Consider the following 20,112-nt stretch of genomic DNA (forward strand, 5'->3'; position numbering starts at 1 on the left):
TGCCCCGTACTCAGGCCCCACGTTGGGCGCCACTTTGCCAGGACCAGCTCGGCATGAACACGTCTTTCTGAGTGGGGAAGGCTGTGGATTAGAAATAGTTAGAAATAGATGCAATAACAAACACACACAGACATACAAGTATAGAAAAGAGAGGATTGGTTGGGCACAACCTCTCTGATGGAGAAGTTGTGACCAGAATCAGCCTCAGGTTTATTCTTTTAAAGGGCAGAAAATGGGGGAAGGGGAAAATGGGATGCAAAAGGAATGGGGAAGAAGGAAGTGGAATGTAAAGAGAATAAGGGAGGAGAAATCAGAATGCAAACCAGTTGTTTTTGCATGTAAATCATCTGAAAATGTAAAAATGACTGGTGCCATATAATTCCTCTAATCTTTTGGGGGGGACAATCTAATAAACGCATGTGACTTCCTTTAGCTCGATACTGGGCAGTATGGGGGTATTGGGGATCAACAACAACAGGAAGACAGCCATTGACAACAGGCAGTTACTGCTTTGGTATATAAATGCCTCTCAATAGTCCTGCTAGAGTAGCTTATGGAAGTGCATATCTGCATGTGTCTATAGGCCACATGTTTTAATCACATGTTTTCAGATTGTTGCTCTCCACAGAGATGAAGAAGAAAGGATTGTGGCATAACCATGCCCCACTAGAGGGTACTTTCTCCCTCGCTTTCACTCTAGAGCCAAAGCCCCCACCCCCATCACTCTTGTGAGTACATGTGCACTCAGGCAAAAAAAAAAAAAAAAAAAAAAAAAATTTGGAGACTAAAATTTATTCTGAGTCAAATCCTTTTTTTAAAAAAATAAATTCTTCATCTAGAGTGAATCATATGTGGTTTGAAATGACTCAAAATTCTAAAGAATAGACCAGTGAATTATTATAGATTATTTCCCAGGAAAAAAATGTGCATATTTATCACCAAGACCTCTTTCTAAAAAAAAAAAAAATCCACAAATTCTACTTGTATTAGGTCTCAAAAGGGAAATTTAGAACACGAAAGGTTACATGGAGGTAATATAACTTGACAGCCTACAAAACACATGAGAAATGCTAACGAATTCAACCAAGAATATTAATGTTTTTAAATTTTAAGAATGCTATTTTGAAATATTCATCACCAGTTTCATATAAATGATTATAAAATTTTACTGGGTTGTTGAAAAAGTCATGACGCATTTTTGCATAGGAGGAAATATGTCGCGACTTTTCCAACAACCCAATACATGAAGGTTTTTAAATATTCACTTTGTGTGTCTTCCTTGGTTTCTTGGAAAAGGTTTATTACTAAAAATGATAATCCATGGGGGTCAGCAGGTAGCATGGTGGTTAAGGCGCCAGACCCCCACACAGCCTACCAAAGTTCAAGTAAATAAACTTTACTTTTTAAAAACTTTATTTATTATTATCACCTTTTAATTTGTTATAGGGACATGAGGTCATGATAGAGAGAGAGAGGAGAAAGCAAGTTGCCAGGTCCAGGACTCAAACCATGGTCAGCCATGTGGGAGTCCAATGCTTCAACTATCATGCCAGCCGTTGGCTCCAATAAATAAACTTAAATATCAAAAAATTAATTCATTTTGTTGCTGTCTCTTATCACTACTGTTGCTGTTTTTGCAGGGTAATAATAACTACTTGTTGGACTTTATTACCAAACACATACTTTGGTGGATACATGACATAAACTATTTCCAGTTCTCATAACATTACAAGATATTTACTACTCATCTCACTTACCATAAAGACACTGAAGTTCAATGACTTTAAGGAACCGTTGCAAATCGTACTGCTGATAAATTGTGGCACACGAGCTCACAGTCAGGTGGCTTTGGCTCCAAGCCCCGTCTGCTGCCTCACACGATGACATCTTGCCCAGCAGAGCATCCCACAGTTACATTAACACGACAACCACAGCTCCGATTCATCGATTCCTATGTCAGTTCAGCAAGCTTTTCGGTCTTGTAGGTCCTGCACAAATTTCCACCCTATCTCACTAGCAATCTATTCGGGAGAAAGGGAGACAGTAATTGCAACCACCACTAATTCAAGTAAAGCAGCGTGAAGGCTCTGATCCATCATTCAGGGCTGCATTGGGGGCCAGCAGATGGCATAGCACTTATGTAGCTGGACTCTCACATGGTCCACTGTGGTTCAAGTCCCAGACCCGTTGGCTTAAAAATCACAACAGGCATATCTATGGTGTGTGCCCAAGATCCTGAGAGGAGAATGGAGAATGGAGAAGAAATACCCTCATGATCATCCCCCCCAGGGGGAGAATTCTCACTTTATCTCTCTCTGTCTCTGTCTTTCTCACTCTCCCTCTTTCTGGTGAACACATGCACCCTAAGGCAAAAACCTCTTTAAATAAATAAAGAGCTGCACAAGCATACGTTCCACCCGAGATGCTGTTCCTGGTGGTGAAGAGACAGTATTATTCCAGTGCATCACATCAGTAAATGAGCTGTTTCCTACATTCAACTTCCTTCCTTCAGCAGGACAGCTTAGTGATGAAAAGATTCTGTTTGAGGGAATAGAGTTTACTATCCACAATCTTTCAGTTAAAACCCAGATTCAGAATTATTGAGAACAAATGATCGAGTCATCTCTATAAAAATATAAATTAGTGGGACCAGCAGTTAGCATAATGGTTATGTCACTGGACTCCCATGTAGTCGACCGTGGTTCGAGTCCTGGACCTGGTGGTGGCTTAACTCACGCCGGGAGCATGGGCGTGCGTGCCCAGGATTCTGAGAGGAGAATGGAGGAGAAGGGATTGTGACGTGGCCATCCCCCTTGGGAGCTTATTTCTCACTTTCTGTCTCTCTGTCTTTCTGGCAAGCACACACGCCCTGTAACAAAAATAAGTAAATAAATAAAAATAAATAAATATAAAAAAGAACTCTCAAAAAAGAAAGAAAATGTATAAATTAGCTTATTCTATAAAGTAATTGATTTAAATAAATTTTTGAGAGATTTTTGCTATAGGGTGTATGCACTCGTTAGAGAGACAGAGATAGAAAGTGAGAAATTACCCCCAGGGGGGACGGCCACGCCACAATCCCTTTCTTCCATTCTCCTCTCAGGATCTTGGGCATGCACACACATGCACCCGGCATGAGTTTTAAGCAGCTCAGTCTGGAACTGGAACCATGGTCGACTACATGGGAGTCCAGCAACATAACCATTACATCATCTGCTAGTCCCTAAAATAACTGATTTTTAAAAATAAGTTCTTCGACTCTTTACCACTTTTCTGTTACTAGTAAAAAAAAAAAAACTAAACTCTGGGGCCAGCAGGTGATGTACTGGTTAAGGCACCGGACTCTCACGTGGCCAACCACGGTTCAAGACCTGGACACAGCAGCTTGAAACTCATGCCGGGTACATGAGCGTGCATGTCCAAAATCCCAAGGAGAAAGGAGGAGGGAATTCTGTGTGGCCATTCCCTTGGGGGGGGGGGGGGTTTTCTTGTTTTCTGTCTCTTTCTCTCCACTGAGCACATGCACCCTACAGCAAAATCTCTCAAAAACAAAACTAAACTAAACTCTAAGCAACACCTAAAGGACTGTGGTAGGAGTATGAATTCCAATCTCAAATATGACACTAAAGTGCCTTACAATGGGGAGCCTGGAAATAAACAGTTGCTTGAAATGAGTAGGCGCGTGTATTGTTCAGAGATGCAGTGGTTTGCTCTGTGGGAGGTTTTCAGAGATCAAAGCCATCTTACTTGACTAAACCTCTCCATTTGCCCCAAACTGCAGCCCAGAGTGCTCAAATAGCCATGGCAGAAATAGAAGAGCACCCTCCCCACAGGCCCTGCAGCCATCGAAGTCATACGGGACCAGGACTAACACACACACACACACACACACACACACACACACACACACGGTTAGCAACTTAGATGAAGTGAGCAGCTCCCTTAAGAAAAGCAAATAACCACAATTTGCCCAGTATGAAATAGTCCGAATAATCTCATAGCTACTAAAACATCCTGTAACTTAAAAAAGAAAAAAAAAAAAGAGTTGAATTTGGAAATTTCTAAAACAAAATCTTCAAGTCCAGAAGACTTCACTAAAGAATTTTTCACAATATTGAATAAAGAATTTATACCAATTCCATGCAATTTCTTTCAGAAAATAGAAGAACGCACATTTCTTAATTCAGTTTACAAAGTTAACATTACCTTGATATAAATGCCAAACAGTACAAAAAAAAAAGAAAAGAAAACAACAGACCAATATTTTTCATAAGTATGGATGGGAACATTTTACCAAATAGATTTAGCAGTATCCAAAAAGAATTATACACTACAAAGTAGGATTTATTTTTCTTGATATGCTAGGTTGTTTTGATATTTTAAAATCAATCAGTATAATCCACCATAAAAAAGATTAAAGAAAAAAACACACGATCACATTAATTGCAAAATTCAACACTGATTTTATGATTTAAACTCTCAGAAAAATTGGACTAGAGAAGAGCTCTCTTAATCTGATAAAGAACATCTGTTTAAAAACCTACAATCTGGGGTCCAGATGGTGGAGCAGCAGCAAAACACAATGCTTTGTGAGGCAATCCTACATGAGAAAGTTCCTGGTTCAAGTCCAGAGACCTCCCCAGCACACCAGACACACACTTGCCCATAATCCAGGGCTGGCAGAGGCTGGGAGAGGATTGCATCACCAAGACCCTCACAGGGTACTCTTTCTCATCTTCTCTTTTGGGGAAAAAGGAAAGAAAGATTGTTTATAATGTTAAAACAAGCCTTTACCAATGGTGAAACCTCAAGGCTCTACTTCTAAAATCGGGAGCAAAATGAGGGCCACATTCTCACACGGTGAGGATGCAGTGCGACAAGTTCTAGCCAAAGCGTGAGGCTAGAAAAGAAGCAAGGGGCACACAGACCAAAAGGGAGGAATGAACTGTCCCTGTGTACATAGGACGTGACTGTTTACAGAGTCCTCCACTGAACTGACAGAAGGATCTTCTAGAATTAACAAGTGAGTCCAGCAAAAATCACAGAGTACAAGACATACATTCAGAATTCTGGGCACCGCTGCTCGGTAGACTGAGGCCACACGGGAAGCCTGGAATTGATTCGCACCTTACCCTGAAAGACCAGGTGCCATGGCACACATCTGTGGTCTCAGCTACCTGAGAGGCTGAAGAAGAGGATCAAAACACAGCAAGACCCCATCTGAAACACACCACCCACATGCACACGTGCTTTAAATTATTATTTTTTTAATCAGTTGTAGTAGGGCACAGAGTATTTTAGTGATAGTGAAAATGCTCTCTATGATACTGTAATGGTGGATACATTTGTCCAGACCCGCAGAATGTACAACACCAAAAGTGACTTTTTTTTTCCAGAAAGGATTTTATTTACTTCTAAATATCCATATTAGATTTTTAGGTTTTTCCTTTTGTAGATCATACAGAGAATGTGTTTTATGCAAAATATTTTAGAGATCATTTATTGGCAATAAGAATTTTATCACCCCCCCGGGGAGATAGTCACACCACAATCCCTTGTCCTGCATTCTCCTCTCAGGAGCTTGGGCACACACGTGCAAACATACACACCCAACGTTTGAGTTTCAAGCTGTCAGGTCCAGGACTCAAACTGGTGATGGCATGTGGGAGTCCAGCCATGTAACCACTACGCCATCTGCTGGCCCTGGCAACAGAATTTTTAAAAAGTCACCTAAAAGCAATATGTCAATTAATTTAAAGTAATACAGTGGCATGTAAAGTGAAATGAAACATCCAAATATATATATTTTCTTAAATATTGCCTTTGATCATTACTGACTTGAAATGCCCAGATTCTGAAAGCTTACAGAATTCTAATGACCATGGACTTTGGGTAAGCTGATGCCTGACGTGGGGGCAACAGCTGCAACAACGTCCCCTTTAATGGGGATGTTGATAACGGGAGGTTGTCCGAGGGTGGACAGGGAAATCTCCACTGGGGGGTGATTTCTTGCTTTCTATCTCTCTATCTCTCTCTGTCTTTCTGGAGAGCGCACACACCCTATAGCAAAAACCTCTCAAAAAAAAAAAAAAAGAAAGAAAAAAGAAGACTTTTGGGTATATAGTAATCCCTGAGTACGCCAGGCCTACAGATGCCCGCCCTGGGCTGCCTGAATCTGGGGGTAAACTGAGGCAACATTCAATGTTGCGGTGCAGTTCTTCTCCCTGTCTTCCTCTATTTTTCTTCCTCATGGAAGAACTACATAAACAAAACCAAAAAAAATTAATTCAAAATGGATCATAGACTTAAATGCAAAATATAAACTATAAATCTTTTCTTTAAAAAAATGAGAAAATCTTTGGGTTCTAGGGTTAGGGCAAGAGTTCTTAGAGTTGACCTCCAAAGCACAAGATATGAAAGGAAAGAAACAATGCACCGGTCTTAATCAAAATTTAAAATTTACTCTGCAAAAGACTCAGTTAAAAAGATAGACGTGTAAAACCACAGCCTGGGAGAATATATTTACAAATCATATCCTCAACAATGGCTATGTAGAATACATATAGACTATATAAAGAACCTCAACACTCAATGTAATAGACAATCCAGTTAGGAAGGACAGAAGTCATGAACGGAAACGCCACTGAGGAGGATACACAGATGGCTGGTACGCATGTGAAAATGTACGTAGCTTCCTGAGCCTTTAAGAATGTACAAACTAAAGCCAAAACCACAATGAAACATCACTGGATCTAAGAGAATGGTTAAAATAAAAAATAGTCACAACACCAAATGCTGGTCGGGATGTGAAGAAACTGGATCACTCAGGGATTTGCTGGTTGGCGTGTAAAAGGCTGCAGACCCTCTAGAAAGCAATTTAGCAGATCCTTTAAAAATTACACATGGAGGACCAGCAGATAGCATAATGGTTATGTCACTGGACTCCCATGTAGTCAACCACGGTTTGAGTCCTAGACTCAGTGGCTTAAACTCACGCCAGGCGCGTGTGTGTGCGTGCCCAAGATCCCAAGAGGAGAATGGAGGAGAAGGGATTGTGGCATGGCCATCCCCCGGGGGGGTGATTTCTTGCTTTCTGTCTCTGTCTCTCTTTGTCTTTCTGGCGAGCGCTCTGCCCTATAGCAAAACTTCTCAAAAAAAAAAAAAATTACACACGAGGCTCAGTTGTGTAGCACATGCTGGTCCATGATGCTATTTGAACCCAGGCTGAGGCCAAGGGCTTGGGTTCAATCCCTGCCCACCCTAAAAAGCCAGACATGGTGGCTTATACCTGTGGTCCCAACGACTTGAGAGGCTGAGGCTGAGGCTGAGACAGGATTGGGACATGAACTCTGTCTATCTCTTAATCAATTAACAAATTGATTAGTAAATCAATATGCAACTGCCGTATGACCTACACCACTAGACATTCTTCCCAAAAGAATGGCATTTATTTATTTATTTATTTATTTATTTATTTATTATTTTTTGCTATAGTGCACATGCATTCACCAGAGAGAGGCAGACAGAGAGAAAAAACAGAGAGAGAGAAGGAAAGAGAGAAAGCAAGCCACCAGGTCTGGGACTCGAACTGTGATCAACCATGTGGAAGTCCAGAGCCTCAACCACCATGCCATCTGCCAGCCACATTCCAGAAGAAAGACCTTTTATGTTCACACACACGCACCTGTACAAGAATGTTCATTGAAGTTTATTTGCTGTAGTCTAAAAAGCAGAAACTACCCAGATATCTTTTGAAATGGGTGACTGCATGAACACATGGGACATCCTTATCTCAGAATCTCACTCAAAAAACGACTGATATGCACAATCACCCTGATGAATCTTCAGGAATTACTCTAAGTGAAAAAGAAAAAATAATTCTAAAAAGTTACAAACTGTATAATTCTATTTTATTTTTTCTTTACTTTTATCTGCATTTATTTTATGCTGACTTTATTCCCGTGCCATAAGCTTTTGTTTCTTCAATTTCTTCTGGGATATCTGTTTCTTCTGTGCGACTTCCTCTACTGGTTTAGGAACAATTTGCTCCTTTTCAGTGAGGATCATCCCTATGTGGCAGGGGGAGCTCATGTGGGGGTTAATCCGCCCATGAGCTCTGTACGTACGAAGCGTATCTTGGGTGCCTTGTTCACCTGAATGCGCTCCATGACCAGAGAATCTACATCTATCCCCTTAAGTTCAGCATTGCTCTCTGCATTTTTAAGCATGTGCAGCAAAAACTCAGCACTCTTTCTGGGCCGCCAACCTTGTGTCCAGCCCCACTGTGTGGCCTGATACATCACCCACTCCGCCATTGTAACGACGGAATGGCACACAGCTTCTGTAAAGTGACATCCTTCAGATTGTTGGTGGCTTTTTGAATATGCATACCCTGATGGCCTGAGCAATTTCACGAGTGTTCTTAAAGTGAACATGAAGATTTGACCCTCTTGATTTGCATAAATTTGTGGGGTTCTCTGGGTCAAGTGAATAGTGAAACATTTTCAAAGATAACCTCAGGCTGCTTAGGAGAAGAGCTATAATTCTATTTTTATAACACCTTGACTGCAACAAAAGTATAGAAATGGAGAGCAGATTTGTGGTTGTCAGGGACTGAGGAGAGCTAGACAAGGGAGTGGAGTGGATGTCGCTGTCAAAGAGCAAGGAGAGGGACGCTCGGGGTGATGAGAAGTTCGCTATGGTTACATGCTGGCTGCACTCCAGTACTGGAGGTGTGCAAGAGACCGCGCTGGAGAGAACTGGGTAAAAGATACACAACCCTCTGTTCTTTCTCACGACTGCATGGGAATCTACAGTTGCCTCAAGATAAATTGTGTAATTTCCGAAAATAGACAGTAGGGAAATAGATCGTGAACAACTTTACCATATAAATTCAACAACTGAGATGAAATGGCAAGTTTTTGAATGTCTAAAGAAATAAAGACACATACCTTATTTGTGGGACAAAAAGTCATTGCTGTGATAACAATTCTTTCCAAGTTGACCTAATTTAATCCAATCTAAATCAAAACTCTCCTAAACCTACTAGAGAAATGAATGAACAGGTTCTAAAATTCGTATGGAAATGCAAAGAACCTAGAATAGCTTAACAACTTTGAGAACGTGAGCAGCCATGGTGAGCTAACACTACTTGACTTCAAGATTATTGTAAGGCGTTAGTAATAAAAAAGTGTGGCATGATCATGCCAACCAAAAAAGGATCAATATAATGAAGTGGAGTCCAGACATATAAAGACAACAGATTTTTTCTTTTTTGCCAGAGGGTATGTACATTTTTCAGAGAGAGACAGAGAGACAGAGAAAGAGAGGGAAAGTGGAGGACACCCACCGTGGGAAGGCCAGGCTACAATCCCTTCTCCTTTCTTTTCTCCTGCCTTTTGGAATTTGGGGTAGGCCTGCACACATGCCCAACACGTTTCTCAAGCTACGGGGTCTAGAACTTGATCTGTGTAGTTAGCCTTGCAGGATCCAGCTGCCTTAACCACCCTGCCATAGGCTGGCCCAACTGATTTTTGACAAGTTGCAAAGGCAATTTAGTGGGAAAGGATAGTCTTCACCACAATCAATACTGGAACAATTAGATAGCAATATTCAGAGAGAGAGAGAAAGGAAAGATTGTCAATCCTTATACCACTAAAATGGTAACCTGCTACAAACGGACAAGGTATTTCAACATACATTTCACTAAAAGCCAAATAAGCATATAAAAAGATACTCGCCATCATTCGACTTTAGGGTGAAGCAAAGTAAACCACAATGAGATACCACTGCAAATGCCGGTTAGAGCGATTACAATGAAAAAGGCTGGGCCAGCCATTAGTGTGGTGGGTCAGACAGCTGGATCCCCATGGCAGACCACACAGTTCACATTCTAAATGCAGTGGCTTGAAAACATGCTCTACATGCATATGTGTGTGCGTGTGTGCCCAAATCCCAAAGGGAAAGATGGAGGAGAAGGAATTGTGGTGTGGCCATCCCCCAGGAGGCGGAGTTTTCTTGCTTTCTCTCTCTCTCTGTCTCTCTGTGGTGAGAACACATGTACTCTAGCAAATTCAAAACAAATAATTTTAAAATTTTGTAAAAATTAAAAGACTATTTATAGCAAGTGTCACAAGTATACAGTGGAGCTGCTGGTAGGAATACAAAATAACAACCTCTTGGGAGAACAGTTTGCAATTTTTTTGTTTTGAGAGGTTTTTGTTACAAGGTGTGTGAGCTCACCAGAGAGATAGAGAGACAGAGAGACAGAAAGCGAAAAATCACCTCCTCGGGGTGGGGGGGGGGATGGCCATGCCGCAATCCCTTCTCCTCTCAGGATTTTGGGCACACAAACACACAGGCCCAGCATGAGTTTTAAACTGCCAGGTCTGGGACTCGAATTGCAGTCGACGACACGGGAGTTCAGTGACATAAGCATTACGCCATCTGCTGATCCCAGTTTGCAGTTTCTTAAAACGTTTTACATATGCTGATCATAGGCTTCAGCTATTTCACTATGAGACATTTCCCATGGGAAAAGAAAGGATATGTCTATACAAACAATTGCATACAAATGCTCAGTAACTTCCTCTATTTAGCCCCAAACTGAAAACAATCCAAGTGTCCATCAACAGGAAACAGATAACAAATTGCAGCAGATCCATGCAATGGACTATTACTCTACTATCAAAAGGAATGAGCTATGGATGTGCACAACAACATGGACCAATCTCAAGATAACAACACCGAAGAAAGAAAGCAGATGGGGCCGGCAGGTGGCATGGTGGTTAAGCACTGGACTCCCGCATGGCCAACCACGGTCTGATCCTGGACCTGGTGGCTTGCTTTCTCACTTTCCCTTTCTGTCTCTCCCTGTGCCTCTCTCCAGTCAAATTAAAATAGTAATAATAATCATAATAAAGTGAAATAAGCAATTCTTTATTTTAAAAAAGCCTACATAGTGTATGATCTCATTTATTCAAAACTCTAGAAGATGCAATATAACTTACAGGGACGAAAAGGCCAGCGTGTGTGGGATGGGTAGGGAGGAATGACGATGAGGGCGGACGAAAGGCCACAAGAAAGTTTCAAGTGCAGTACATGGTCACGATCCTGGCTGTGGTGCTGGTCTCGGGGATGTATGCGTGTGCCAAAACATATAACAGGTATACTTAAAATCATCCAGCTTAGCATATGTCAATTACAACTCAGTAAAGCCATCTTTTAAAAAAGGGATGTGTGCTTGGCCCAATTCCGGCCAATGAAAGTCAAAGAAAATTTTGCTGAAGGCTTTGGGAAAATCCTTCTTTGTTCTTAAAAAAGGGTCATAAGGGCCAGCAAATGGCATGGTGGTTGAAGCACTGGACTCCCACATGACTAGCCATGGTTCGAGTCCCAGACCTGGCAGCTTGTTTTCTCACTTCCCCTCTCTCTCCCCCTTTGCCTCTCTCTGGTGACACACACATGCCCTATCACAAATTTAAAACTAAAATAATTCTAGAAATAACACCCTGCTTTCTTTTGAAAAAGTCATAAAATCTCTCAATCTCTCTCCCTCTCTCTCTCTTTCTCTCTCTCTCCACCGCACACACACTCCCTCCCTCTCTGTTCTCTGCCTCTCTCTCTATCAATATAAAGAAGACAGTGTGTTGTCTGTTTTATACCTGAGAGTCATCTTTTGACCAAGAGGTCAAGCATCTTCATGCTTGACCTGTCCTGCTAACACAGAGACATAGAAGCAGGAACCAATGTTTGCAAGGGGGACAGAGCCAAATTCTTGATTGCATTAGATCTAAAGTCTTCTTTATCCAAAAATTTTCAACTATGTGACCTGATAACGACCCAACAATAGTTAAATCATTTGGAGTCAGGCACACACACACCTGGCAGGGAGAAGATGTCCTGCAATGTAAGATACGCGCATCTGAGAACATTAACAGTTGGCAACAGGCATGAGCATTCCGAACGGAACCCTATTCTGATACGTAGTTAAATTACTTATTAAAAAAAAAAAACTTACTGTAGTAAAAATCTAGAATGCTTACAGGTAAAGCTGATACGCGTGTCTGCCGAGTGGGGTCACAGGTGCCTCGTCGTAGCAGGCTTCCGCTGTTCACACGCTTCCGCCATTCCCTCTTTCTCCTTTTGAAAATGGTGCCCTCATTTCCTTTCAGCAAGCTGCCGATCTAGCACTCTAATTCACGTCTCTCAGAGGAGACAGACTCTCCTTGTCACTGGTAGTGGGCACATAATTCAAAGAGGGTTGTGAGAAGATGTGAACTAAGTCCAAGCCCCAGAAATTCCCCTCAACTGCTTTTCCAACAGGAAGAAGCTAGGGTAGGTAGGCAGAGAGGAACCTGAAGGTTGCACGTGAGGTCACAGGTCTAGGATGTCTGAAAGGAGAGAGAGAGAGACTCTCCTCTGTTTTGGGTAAACTGGAGAGTCCTGTCTTAGAGATGCCTGAAATAAAGATCTACTTTTGGGGCTCTCAGTGAAAGACAGCCCAGGAAAACCTGTGACTCCCTCTAGGAAAAAGCCACCTGTACTTGTGTATGTGAGTGCCCGTGAAGGTTGCCCTAAGTCAACTGGAGGCAGGTCATGCAGTGGGGAACTGCACCCAGGAGACGGACTGCTCCGAGCCCTGAGGCTCAGGGAGAGTCCTCATCGCGCCTAGTGCGATCTGGGAGAAGACTTCCTTCCAGGGCTTCAGCTGGGTGCTGACAGATTGCCAGCTGGTTTCTGGCCAGCCCACAAGTAAAGAAACTTTCCCCCTGGCAGGTTTGCCACAGCATGAAAGACCCTAATACTTGGTCTGTAATTATAGGTCAGTGTGTACAGAGCCTGAGGTCTGAACAGGAAATGGAAAATAACAACTTGCCCTGGTAGTAGTAACAACACTGAGAGAAAAATCAAGATAAACACTTCAAACAGGTGTTGCATTGAAATAGAACTGCTGGAAGAGTTAGATAAAAACTTTTTTTAAAAAGTAATAAATTCACTCATTCACCCAATAAGGTAAAATTACAGGTTAAGAGATTAATAGTTAAATGTAGGCTAGATGCTAGGGCTAAAAATAATTTTAAAAACCATTTAAAACAAATGTAAAGATGTGTGTTTCTCACAACATGCCCCAACTGATTGAAAAAACTAAGATGCCATAATACGTAACATTTTTTTTAAAAATTAACATGTTGCTTAGCAGGCTTAAAAGTCAGGAATTCATGTTTTCAAAACTGAAAACCTGAGGGAATTGTGGAGAAATTATCTGTCTAGTGCTTGTCATGGGATAGAAAGAAAAGAACCCCTCCTCACCTGTGAATTCATAATCACTCATGTTACACATGGCAGTCACAGACATTCGAGTAAAGAATTTAAAGTGTCCCCAAGCTAATAGCGCACCCAGGGTAGAGGCCAAGGAATATAAATGTCTGTTAGAGTACTCAATTTCAACCCAAGCTTCAAAGAATTGTAAAAGGCAGTTTCAAGAAATGTTGGGCCAGCCTGTAGCCTGGTGATTAAAAGAGCTGGATCCCCCATGGCTGACCACCTGGTTTGAAGTCCCAGACCTGGCAGTTTGAAAAACATGCCAGAGTAACATTTTTTTTAAAAATTAACATGTTGCTTAGCAGGCTTAAAAGTCAGGAATTCATGTTTTCAAAACTGAAAACCTGAGGGAATTGTGGAGAAATTATCTGTCTAGTGCTTGTCATGGGATAGAAAGAAAAGAACCCCTCCTCACCTGTGAATTCATAATCACTCATGTTACACATGGCAGTCACAGACATTCGAGTAAAGAATTTAAAGTGTCCCCAAGCTAATAGCGCACCCAGGGTAGAGGCCAAGGAATATAAATGTCTGTTAGAGTACTCAATTTCAACCCAAGCTTCAAAGAATTGTAAAAGGCAGTTTCAAGAAATGTTGGGCCAGCCTGTAGCCTGGTGATTAAAAGAGCTGGATCCCCCATGGCTGACCACCTGGTTTGAAGTCCCAGACCTGGCAGTTTGAAAAACATGCCAGACACATGTGCATGCATGCTCAAAATCCCAAAATAAGGGCAAAATGGAGAAGAAGGAATTGTTATATGACCACACCCATGAAGGGAGGTGCTTTCCGTTCTCCCTCTCTCGCTCTGTCTCCCTGGTGAGTGCCCAGGCCCCCAGGCAAGTTAAAAAGAAAAAAGAAATGTAAGCAATGCATTATTTATAATTCAGTTGATGTATTAAGCAGTATATGAAACGTAGCTGAGAGAGTTGGTGAACTAGAAAATAACTGAAGACATTACCCAGAATGCAATCCAAAGAAATAACAACACGAGAGAGGTGAAGCACTGCAGAGTGAGGGCTAACACATACCTGTCTAAATTCCAGAAGAAGAGACGAGAGAAAATGGGAGATAATATGGGGGGGGGGAGACTAGGAATTTTTCATCATGTCAAATATATCAAATCTCGAGACCCAGGAACTTATATAAAACCCAGCCCCGTGGCCTGGTGGTTAAGGCAGCTGGATTCCACATGGCCAACCACAGAGTTTGAGTCCTGGTGGCTTGACAGACATGGCAGGTGCATGCACTTGCCCAAAATCCCGAAAGAGGGAGAAATGGAGGAGAAGAGATTGCACTGTGGCCATTGCCTAGGGGGATTCTCTCTCTCTCTCTCTCTCTGGTGAGTGCACCCAACCTCTGGCAAAATTAAAAACAAAACAGCTAAGCTGATCCAGCTTATTTCAAACAACCATGAAACTAGAGAATGAAACAAGATCTTTAATACGCCAAGAGAAAGTAACGCCTCGGCTACACAGCATCGCCTGTATATGCCCTGACGGGACCACTGTCACACATGCAGCCGCCGTCGACGAGATGCAGCCACGAGGCACACGGCTGTACTCCCAGTACTATTCTGGAGCCGCCTTGCTAGGCTCTCGGCAGGAACGGTCCCAACCCCAGTCTCAGCACGAGGTGCTCTGAGCCGCAGGGGGCTTCTGTGTGAGGAAAAACACTGGGACACGACTTACCTCCTCCATGGTGAGTGAGGGGGGAGTGCTGTAGACTCGTGGGGCTGTTGGGGAATGTGACACTTTCAGGAGATGTCTTCAGATCTGTTGAAGAAAGTTTGGAGTGAGATTGTGGGAACCCCTAACCCTGGTGGTCCTGAGGCTGTCATGCAGCGAGACCCTCAATTTCTGGGCAGATTTGCGACAATATTCTTAAAAATCTTGCTGCCAACATGATGGCTGCAGCTCTATTATACTAGATGTTATTGCTATGAGTACTTTCGGAGTTTTTTTGGTTTTTTGTTTGTTCGTTTGCTGGTTGGTTTTTTTGTTTGTTTGTTTGTTTTGTTTTGTTTTGGTTTTTGGTTTTTTTTTTTTTTTTTTTTTTTTTTTTTTTGCTATAGGGCGTATGCGTTCGCCAGAGAGAGACAGAGAGACAGAAATTGAGAAATCACCGCCCAGGCGGGGATCCCGTAATCCCTTCTCCTCCATTCTCCTCTCGGGATCTTGGGCACACACACACGCACATGCTCCCAGCGTGAGTTTAAGCCACCGGGTCCGGGACTCAAACCGCATTTGATTACATGGGAGTCCAGCGACATAGCCATTATGCCATCTGCTGGTCCCAAGTTCTTTCAGAGTTTTATGAAAGCTTGTCAGGAGACATATACATGCAAAGGAATGGTTATGATATTGAAGAGATGCAAGTAAGCATCAGACCACCACTTTCCGACAGGTTTGACTGGCAGATATGAACACTCTCAGAGGACCAAAGATCTCTCCATGAAAACGAGAAATTGGCAGCTGACTCAATGGGGTGGGCGATTACCAGGCTGATTTCACTCAAAACAGTTTTGTTGGCTTCATGTAGCATGACGGATCCCCTGGTTTACTGCGGACTGGTTTTCCTGGAGAAGGAACCAACTGTACTAAAACCAAGACAGTCGGCAGGGCAACGGGCAGACTGGGGTGAGTCGGCCCTTTAACTCCCTAACTCCATGTCTTCACTGAGATCAGTAAAAGGTAACCTCTGTGTGAGGGTTGAATTGCACACCCCCAAAATTCATACCCTGAAGCCCTAACCCCCAGTACCTCAGAATGCAGCTATATTTGGAGACACCGTCTTTAAAGAGGGAAATAAGTTAAAATGAGGTTATTAGGAGAGCCGTAATCTGATATGACTGGTGTCCTCATGAGATGAAGAGGTTCAAACACAGACCTGCCAAGGGACGACAATGTGAGGACAGGGGAGGGTGGCCATCTCCAAGCAGAGGAGAGGGGCTTTAGAAGAAACCTGGGACCAGCAGTTGGCATAATGGCTACGTCACTGGACTCCCATGTAGTTGACTGCGGTTTGAGTCCCAGACCTGGTGGCTTAAACTCATGCTGGGCGTGTGCGCGTGCGTGCCTGAGATCCTGAGAGGAGAATGGAGGAGAAGGGATTGCGGTGTGGCCATCCCCCCTAGGGGGTGATTTCTCGCTTTCTGTCTCTCCTTCTCTCTCTGTCTTTCTGGCGAGAGCATAGCAAAAACCTCTCCAAAAAAAGAAGAAAGAAGAAAAAAGAAAGAAGAAAGAAAGAAGAAGGAGGAGGAGAAGGAGAAACCCATCCTGTTGAAACCTTGATTTTGCAATCCCAACCCCTGGAACTGTGAGGAAATGCATTTCTAGTGTTTAAGCCGCCCAGACGGTAGTCTGCACCCTAATAAGCACACTCCCTGAGAAGCCGTTCGCGCTCAGTCTGGTGCCTTTTTTCACACTTCTCTCCTCCTGCTTCCTTCTCAGTCAGGGAGACCCACCACGGCCCCTCCCTGGATTGCGACTCGCATCTCCCAGGGCTCCTTTCTCCTGGTACTCGGCTCCCTCGTTAATCTCTCTCCCTAACTATATTAGCTCAGAAAACTTTCTCTCCACATTTCCACATTCCCTTAATCTTGGCAGTCCATAAACGTGAGTCAAATAAATGAAGAAACACATTAACTTCTTTTCCTTCCCTTTTCTCACTCCAAGCTCTTGGTGAGATTCCTTCGCAGTCCCTGCCTCCTTTCTCCATTTTCCACCCGCCTGTCGTATAATCTGGTTTCCCGACTCTTGTCATTATCTTGAAACTACTCTGAACAGGCGGTATCGGATCAGATCACAGGCACTGCGCTGGTGCCCCTGGGAATTAACTGTGTTCCCTTTCCTTCCAGGAAGAGTGAGCAGGGGGGTGGGGGGGCCTGCTTCCTGTCCTTAGCCGCCCCAGTGCTCACCAGCTGCTTTGAGTAGGGCTCCATAACTCCCAGACCTCGCTGTCCCTGCTCTCCCTCATCCTTTAGGAAATGTCCGCAGTACCCAACCCTGCTGAGCACTCTCTGGCCTTGAAAGTCTCTCTTCTCTGCCTTCCCACGCCTTCCCGCCACGGTTCACGGCGCACCAGGTATCTTCAAAGCATCTCCTTCCCTCTCCCTCATCAACCCTAACAATAAAGTCATTTGTCAAATCGAATTTCTGCCCTTGACCCTCTCCTCTCGTGTCTTTGGTCATGAATATTTCAGAAATCCTCTTGTGACGACCACTGCATCCTTGCAGTTACCTCCGGCTCCAGATCTCAGCTGGACGCTCACGTGGATGTCTCACGGGCCTGTCACACAGAACACGCCTCCGACGGGATGCAGCTGTTCCCACAGGTCTTTCTCTGAGTGTTCCCCTTATAGCCACCCAGACTAGAAAATTCCAAGCTCTCTACGGGTCTTCCTCTCACTCAGAGTGCACCTATAGTCTGCAAACATGTCCCATGGGCCCTATCTTCTAAAACAATCTCTTACTTTCTTCTTTTCGTATCATCGGGCAATATTTTAGTGTAGTGACCAATAGTACGGATACTGGAGCCAAATCAACTTGGCTCAAATCCTGACTTCTCAGTGAATTACAAGTTATGAAAACATAGGAAAATCAATCAGTTTCTCATCTGTAAAGTGGATCTAATAATGATGACATACTTTATATGATTATCTGAGAAGAAAATAGGCTAATACATGGTGCTATGGTTGGAACGTGCCCCCCCCACACACACACACTCATACGTTGAGATCTGTTTGCTATTAGTGACAGTATTAAGAGTGTGGAAACTTAGGACCAACAGTTAGCGTAATGGCTATGTCACTGGACTCCCATGTAGCTGACCATGGTTCAAGTCCTGGACCAAGTGGCTTAAACTCATACCGGGCATGTGTGCATGCGTGCCCAATATCCCAAGAGGAGAATGAAGGAGAAGGGATTGTGGTGTGGCCATCCCCCCTGAGGGGGTGATTTGTCGCTTTCTGTTTCTCTGTCTCTCTCTGTCTGGCGAGCGCATGCGCCCTATAGCAAAAACCTCTCCAAAAAAAAGAAAAAAAAGTGTGTGGAAACTTAATCCAGCCATGGAATTAAGAGGTGGGACATGGGGAGGTAATTAGGATTTGACAAGGTCATCAGGGTGAGGCTCCCATGACTGCATATTCGTGGCTTTATAAGAAAAGAATGAGAAAAACCAGAGCCAATCCAGTGTTCTCACCACGTGACGCCCTGGAGGGTCTCAGGACTCTGGAGAGAGTCCTAGCAATGAGAAGATCCTCATCAGGTGGAGCTCCTCGACCTTGGCCTTCTGGAACTGTGAATCCAATAAACCTTTATTTTCTTATGAATTACCCAGTCTGTGGTTTTCGGTATAGCAACATGAAAATGAACTAAAACACACATGGAACAGATATGAGCTGCATACTCACCTGACTTATTCTCTCCTAAAAAACCAGCAAATCTAGTTCCTAGGTCACTTATATCGACGTAGGACCATGGGATGTGAGCGGAAGTGTGGTGTCATTTCCAGTCAAAGGCAGTGAAAAGAAGGTATGCTTTTCCTCTGCTCTCTCTTCCTTTCCTGAGACAACCTTGGAAGAAGCACACAGTGACAGTTAGATCATGAAAGGATTTTGAATCCCTGAGTCACTCATGTGGGAGGTTGCCCCATGGAACCCTAGAGCTGAAGCTTCTGGAATGTGAAAGATATAAACATGTACTGTGTGCTTATGGGTAAATGGCTACTAGCATTATTAGCGTTTCTTTCACTTACATTATACGAGGATCACATGAAAGGTCAACTCTTTCTTGCCTGAACCTTTAATGTACTTAGCCCATTCTGCTACAAAACTCTGCGTCATGCCCAGTTGTAATGTCAGTAAGTTCTAAGGTGATTATTGTTGAGACAACAAAAGAATATTATCTGTGATCCCCAGAAAGAGGAAAACAGCATAGTAGGAAAATTCCATTCCTTCTTTACTCCTTCGAAGGGGCAGCGCAATGTGAGGACTTCTACAACTTGTACAGGACCACAGCTTCTTTCTACCACCTGATCCTTGACCCCTGAATACGCTGTCAACTTGATGCAGGCTCAAATCTGGCCTTGCTCCCCACTTAATATATACCGAGTGTCCACACTGTGACTGAAACTGATTGACTAAAAGATGTACAAACACAGAGGTGGGTGTGAATGCCAGATGTGGTGTGTGTGGAGGAGGGGGGCCTGGGAAGGACATTGGAGGAGGGATACAGAGACAGAGCATTGGCGGGATGGGGACGTGTGGTGTTATCTGTTGAAGATGTTTTGCTCAACTGGACTGGGGAGAAATGTTCACATACTGAAATATTCACTTTGTAAGCTAAACAATGCGATTGGATATATATAAATTAATTAATTAATTAATTAATTAAAAAAAACTTTAGGGAGATAAAAAAAATATCTGGCTTTGCCATGCCCTCTCCTTCCTGAGTCCACATATTGAATATGTTTTCTGTCCATTTCTTTGCTGAAACAATATATATTTCTCCTATTTTCATGGGGCCATTTATGTACATTTTTAAGAAAAGGATAATTACAGTCTTTTTGAAAATATTGTTCTTTATTTTTTTTTCTTTCTTTTTTTGGAGAGGTTTTTGCTATAGGGCGCGTGCACTTGCTAGACAGACAGAGAAAGACAGAGAGACAGAAAGCAAGAAATCACCCCCCAGGGGCGATGGCCACACCACAATCCCTTCTCCTCCACTCTTCTCTCAGGATCTTGGGCACGCACGCACATGCGCCCAGTGTGAGTTTAAGCCACCGGGTCCA

At 43.1% G+C, this 20,112-nt stretch overlaps 1 long non-coding RNA gene across 3 annotated transcripts in view; it reads right to left on the bottom strand.

Moving 5' to 3' along the window:
• Positions 1-2: 2 nt before the first annotated feature.
• LOC102503383 (uncharacterized) overlaps positions 3-20,112 on the bottom strand; it is a 26,700-nt gene continuing 6,590 nt past the window's right edge. For 2 of the 3 annotated variants that reach the window (XR_003549805.1, XR_334938.3), the window contains 5 exons: positions 18,734-18,895; positions 15,012-15,095; positions 12,045-12,233; positions 1,758-2,021; positions 3-81 (listed from right to left, as the gene is read on the bottom strand). This is a non-coding gene — a long non-coding RNA (uncharacterized LOC102503383). Of the gene's footprint in view, positions 82-1,757; positions 2,022-5,643; positions 5,704-12,044; positions 12,234-15,011; positions 15,096-18,733; positions 18,896-20,112 lie in introns of those variants that run through there. The other variant, XR_003549806.1, reaches the window with a different exon arrangement.

Source organism: Tupaia chinensis, unplaced genomic scaffold (assembly GCF_000334495.1).
Source record: "Tupaia chinensis unplaced genomic scaffold, TupChi_1.0 Scaffold000315_1, whole genome shotgun sequence".
Classification (NCBI taxonomy): Eukaryota; Metazoa; Chordata; class Mammalia; order Scandentia; family Tupaiidae; genus Tupaia; species Tupaia belangeri.